The sequence below is a fragment of the Pteropus vampyrus genome, unplaced genomic scaffold (assembly GCF_000151845.1).
Source record: "Pteropus vampyrus isolate Shadow unplaced genomic scaffold, Pvam_2.0 Scaffold572, whole genome shotgun sequence".
NCBI classification, from domain to species: domain Eukaryota; kingdom Metazoa; phylum Chordata; class Mammalia; order Chiroptera; family Pteropodidae; genus Pteropus; species Pteropus vampyrus.
The window spans coordinates 1057356-1063945 of record NW_011889353.1 but is presented as its reverse complement, the minus strand read 5'-3'; the positions used below and the strand labels follow the sequence as shown (position 1 = coordinate 1063945).

At 37.7% G+C, this 6590-nt stretch overlaps 1 pseudogene; it reads right to left on the bottom strand.

Annotated features, from left to right (window-relative positions):
* Positions 1-462: 462 nt before the first annotated feature.
* Positions 463-581, bottom strand: LOC111733533 (annotated as a pseudogene).
* Positions 582-6590: the final 6009 nt, after the last annotated feature.

Genomic DNA, 6590 nt, shown 5'->3' with positions numbered 1-6590 from the left:
AAAATTTAAAATACTGCCATTTTACTTTTCTGTGAATCAGCCCTTTAATAAATTGTTCCCTATACGTTTGGCATTTCAAAGAGATCAAAAGAAAATATTTTCTCTCCTTATCAATATGATAAAATTATTCAATACCTGAACCCTGTAAATATTTGGGAGCTTTTTTCCAAGTTTTTATTTTTCAAGTGTTATTATACAGTATTTCTCAACAGAGGTGCTACTGGCATTTTATATGGGGTTGTTCTATGCATTGCAGGACACTTAGCATCACTCCTGTGCCCCTACTAAATGTCAGTGGTTCTGCACAGTCAGTGTGACCTCCCAAAGTTTCCACACATACTACCCAACCAACTCCATAAGAACCTATTCTAAATTTTTTTTCAGGCAAGGCAATCATTGCTTGACCTCATGTATTGCGAGGACCTTGTCAGCTTACAATCCCTTTTTTTTTTTAATTTTTTATGCCTACAGCACCTGGTCTTCCTAGTTGGTCTCCCATCCAAGTACTAACCAGGCCCGATCTTGCTTAGCTTCTGAGATCAGACAGGATCGGGCCTGTTCAGGGTGACATGGCCATAGACCTATTCTAAATTTTTATTAGATGAGTTATATCCAAGACTTCCCCATTTTCTGAAAGACAAAGTTCAAACTTAAAATCAAACCTGAGGAAGTCTCTCATAATTTGTCCTGTTGCCATTGGCAATTATATTTCCAGTGATAGCTCCATATATCCTTGCCCCAGCATCACCAATCTGTCATTACACAAATGTGCTTGTTCATCCATGGTCCTGTACCTTCAGTCAAGCTGTCCTCTCTGCTCAGACTGTCCTTCCAATCCCTGCCTCCCACATCCACTTAACTAACTAGCATTCATCCTACAAAGACAATTCAAAGATTTTCTTGTCTTGGCTGCACATCCTAACAATTTCTCCAGAGATTTATACTTTTTTGTTTCATTGTTAGTGTCCTCCTATTAACCATTGGGCATTCTGAAAATAGAGAGTTTGGCTTCCTCATTTCTGATTCCTTAGAACCTAACACTACGTGCACTAGAGTCATGACACACCACAACATACTATGTAGTATGCATTGTGTCACATAAAGCTTACAAATCAAGAGTAATGTGCTGGGACCCTGTCATGTGCTGCCACTGTGCGGGCTCTGGGGATGCCATGGTGAAAGAATAAGACAGACCTTGTGTCTAGAGGTAAGGACAGACATTAAACAAGTAATTTCAACTCTGGTGTGAGTAATAAAAGAGGAGATACAGAAAGAGGGCTATGAGAGAGTACAGCTTGGGGCTCTGTCATGCCTGGGCCCCCACAAGGAAAGGACAGTGTGGGATGAGGAAGAATTAGCTGGGCAAGGAAGGACGAGAAGAGTGCCTCAGGCAGAGAGAATATGTTAAGGGGTCAAGAGTGACAAACTCTGTTCATTCTTACAGCTTTACTAATGCATTTAGAGTGGAGTTCTGAAGTCAAAGTATTTAGGTCAGCATGCAGGCACCACCATTTTCAATCCACATGACTTTGGAAAAGTCACAAATCTGCCTCATTCTCGCTTCTGTAAAAAGGGGATAATGATCTTACTTTATGATAGATTTGCTGTAATAACTAAATAAGATCACCTATTTAAATATTCTAGTACATAGTCTGGCACATAGTAAGTGCCTCAAAAATATTACCTCATTATTTTTTATTATTATTATTCAACAAATATCGATTATTCAACAAATGCCAACTCTCATTGACTTTCTTCTCTTGCTCTGATTTAGTACTTAATGAGAGTGTCTTGTCTTGTTCACTGCTTTTTCACAAGTGGACTAGAAAAATAGATAGGCCCTTAAATGGTGTATTCTACAATCTTAAAGAAAAAATATGGGCCAGTAAGTCCAGTCCAAGTAACCAAAGAAATATGTTTTCCATGAAAAATTCATATATCAAAATAGGCCAACAAATCATGTGGCACCTTGGAGTCATTTTATTATAGTTAACTTACCATACTGTTTGTTAAAAATAGATTTCTCCATCCCTACCTGTGGCCAGACCAATTAAGTCAGAATGTCCATGGGTAAAATGTGGTAATCTGGTTTTAACATGCTCCCCAAGTAATAGTTATGAAAGATAAGTTTGGGAAATACTGGCTTGTCTCAGCAATTGCTTCTGCAAACCAAACACCCCCAAACTGATCAGTGTGAAATAATAATTTTATTAATTCCCTTCGATTCTGTGGGTCAGAGATTTGGAGAAGGAAAAGGAAGCATGGCTTATCTCTGCTCTTCCATGCCTGCGAAGACTCAAAGTACTGCCATCTGAAGGTTCAACTGCCTGTCAGCCAAAGTTCCCACACATAGGCTCTCCAGTATGGCAATCTCAGAGTGGTCTAATTTCTTTACATGCTGGCTGGCTTCTCCCAGAGTGAGCATGCCAAGAAAACAGGGTGAACACTGCATGACCTTTTACAACTGAACCTCAGTCACATAGTATCACTCACTACGTTTTATGGGTTGGAACAGACATAGACCCACCTAGATTCAAAGGGAAGGCATACGAGCCTGCCTCTCAATAAGAGATTCATAGAACTCCAGGCATATTTTTAAACTGACCAATGTCTTATTTCAGTCCTTAATGTGCACCCACAAACTTTCCTTTTCTCTAGACATTCTTCACATTTGTAAAGTTTTGACAAATATCAGAGAAAAGCTATGGGTTACTGGTTTCTTAAAACCCATCAGTAGTCCCAGATGATGCCTATATCTGCCTATGAGAACATTCTGTTTTGTAAAGTTGGTTCTTAATGTCTTCAATTCAAAAACAACCCTTGTTAATCTTGTCCGTAAACCCATTGCCATTAATCCATCCTCTCATTGGACTTCTTCAAAGGGTTTAAAAACTCTAACAATATTTCAATCATCTTTTTGTTTCACATAAAACTAAGGATTAAAATCCTTGTGGTACACAGATTATAATTATGTTTTTTTTCCCCCAGGTATTTCCTATAAAGTATTCAGTCTTATATAAAATATTGTGATACAAAGTTTAGAAGAGATTAAAGGATGAATTTTTATCCTAATTCATGAGTCATGTATATAATCCTTTGGGCTTATATCTGCCCTGTTTATGCATTTGAACATGTTTTATTCATGTTCCTGTATATAGCTGCCCATACATATGTCACACAATCCATTCAAATGCCTAAACATTATAAATACACATATAATTTTATACAATTTAGGATTACTTACAAATTAGATGTGTCAGGTTTTTGTGTATTTTGATGATCTGACACTAAAATAGTTGAGTCCATGAGTTCAATATTTGAAGTATAATCACTTTTTTACAGTAAAATGCACAGATGCAGGAGAATAACAGCAGTCTGTGTGATTGCTCTAGCAAGTTCTATTAGAAATGTGTGTATTATTCCCCCAAAGCCATCTTTATTTTTTTCCTTTCATGTAAAATTAATTTGGGGGAGCAGAGTGGGGAGTCAAATCCATATTGGCATTTTCAAGGAATCACACTAATGTGAGATATTTTATCACATTAGTAATCATATTCAGAGATAAAGTTTTTTTGGACATGTGCAATTTTCAATCCAGCTCTATGGCTGTAGAACTAAATCAGTACACTGTCGCAAACATAATCACATAGACCCAATCACACAATAATAACACTTCCATACAACTCCTCTAATTTGATATTGCTGCCTGTTCTAAATTATCATTGAGTTTTTAAAAATATTTTCTATTTGTTTTTGAATACACAGTGTATTTTCTTCTAATTACATTCTCATCACATTTTACAGAGAAAAATACATCTGGCCTATCAATGGCATAAAATGGGTATTTCCTCAAGGGTGTGTAAAGTGTACATAAATTTCAGCTCCTGCCTGAGTTTGCAGAGATGCTAATATGCAGGTCACTTGTGCACTGATTTTTCTTTGTGATTGGGGAGCATTGTTTGCAAGCTCTGTGCAGTGTAATGAGATCATGGGCAGTTTGGCTTACATGCATAAAGATTTAACTCTTTTGCAAGTAGTCCCTCTGCCCCTGAACATTAAATTCCTGCATTGCTTTAATGTACTTCCCATCTACATTTATTTGGGAAAAAATAAAAGCAGTGTTTCCTTTAGTTTATTCAGACTAAAAGGAAAAACTTCATTTGTATGCATATAATTGTATGCTACATAGATGATATTAAATAGATACATTATAGCAGCTTTCATTTTTAATGGCTTGATTTTTTTTTCTTTTGATTGCTTTCACCAATAAAAGTGTAGTCTATAGAAAAGCACCCTTCTGGATAATCCATTGTCTCATTTTAACTCATTTTTATCAAGGAATTCCCCCTGCAGTAATCTCCACTGCCAGCCATTAGCTGTGCACATCTGTCCACAGTAATGACTGCTCCTGTGTACATACCTGACTGCCATCTAATTTAGACCTCACCCATAGGACACTAATGCAATGTCTCCAGGGCCAGCTAAATCCTAGACTGTTGACACATTACAGTTACCATTTCATTTGATCTTTGGAAGTGAATTAAGAGCTCCTGAGGTTGAAAATAGGTCAAATGCTTATGCTGACGGCCCTTGTCTTACCCATGTCCAGTCTCATGTATGTTGTGATAGAATGTGTGTCACATCATAGTGCTCAGAACTTTATTGCAGTTGTGGCCAAAATAAAAGATTTTTGATCCAGTCCCTTCCTCTATACAAGCACAAAATATGGGCACATTGCCATAATCACAAAGAAACATTTATTTTGCATCAATAAATAGACCATATATTAAAATTTGTTCTACCCGAATTTTATTTCTCTTCGATCTGTATTCTTACTTCCGTGAACATGTCCCAATTTAAAGAGATTAGTTATTTAAAGCAACAGAAATTAAATGAATAATTTCAAAGTTCTTATAAAATGCATTCACATCCTTGTCTCCAGACCCTGAACCTTTGGTCTTTTCTACTAGATTGTAAGGGACTGGAGAGCAAGGACTATAGGACACTATATTCTATACTAAGCTGGAGGGACCATGAGAAGACATTAATATGGACAGCCCTAAGATGATACTAAGGGACTTATTGAAGGAGTGCGTTCCTGGAGATGAATATGATTAGACTACTATAATGATCCGGACAAGAAATCACAGTGCTATGACTAACGCTGTGATGTTTCAAGAGATATTTGGAAACAGAAGTAATAGGACTTGATGTGGACATTGAGGGTGTGGAGTGAGGCAGACTTGAATCTTAGCTCTGACATGTAAAGATTTTGGAAGTCTTCACTTCCGTCTTTATAACAAGACAAAGCTGGACAAACTGAAAATAAGTTCCTTTCCTTGAACTTATCATAAAAATGAAGCAGCAGGACAAAACATCTCTGAAATCTAGAGAGACTGGCTCATCCCGAGAGATACCATAACCTAAATCTGTTTCCCTAGAGCAAAAGCTGCGGGAGCTGTAAACTGGTCGGAACACTTATTTAGCAACTTTGACAAATTGCTGGAGGCTCAATGTAGACTCTATAAAAGTGAGAAATTCCTGAGGGCCATAGTCTGAAGGGAGGAGTATTTTCTGAGCTTTCCCTCCAAGAACTCCACCAAGTTCTCACATTGAGGATCTGAAAAAGATCCCCTCCCCCTCCTAGTCCTGGCAGTGGGTAAGGAAGAGTAACCATAGTGAAACCCACCCAGAGCAATCTTCATAACAAAGGCCTATTACCCAGTGGGAAAGACCACCTGACCATAATTATGAAACCTTATCTCACCTAAGGGAAAGCAATTCCCTCCCTTGTTGCCTCCAGCTTTCCTGTCACATAGTGGTGGGTGGCAAAGGGAGGTACCCATAAGTCATGGAGAAACTGGGATTCAAGGAAATTCAGGAAAAAGCTGCAGCCTAGGAATGGGGTATGGGGCAAGTAGAGAAAGGGCCATAGCACTGAAGGAAGGACAGAAATCCTTGTGAAGTCCACAGCCTCAAGACATAGACTCCCTATGACTGAGACTTAAACACTCTCCTCCCTCTACAGGTTCAGGATGAAGAGTAGGAACTATTTCTTAAGATGGTAGAGTTGTGAAACAATTCATAAGTTGAGCAGGAAAAGGTTAAATAGGGAGAGTAAGGGAGAGAAAACAGATTTTTAGAGTAAGAATTCAATATTAACTGATGGGATCAGGACCCCAAATGCAGGAGGAGGAATCACCTTCAGAAAGGAAAGAAGGTCATCCCTCCCATTGAAAGATATCTCTCCCATGGCAAAAAGAGTTAAAAGGGAAATGAAGCTACGGATACAGATAAGTGTGGAGATAAATTTGAGGAGAGAAATTGAAAGAATTCATACAGACTGCTTGATAGAGCCATGTTATTCTATAGATTGGGCATTTCCAAAGATTTTTTTATTTTGTATGTGATTTGAGCACATCGCCAAATATAGGTATATTTGCTTATGTGTCACACAAATGCTGCTGTCAATTTTTATTTAATTAAAGTTTAATTTATTTTTGTATTTAGATAAAAAGGCATTATATACTACATATATCACATACCCTAAGATCATCATGCTCCCTCCCTAGAGCGTTTTTTCTCAATTT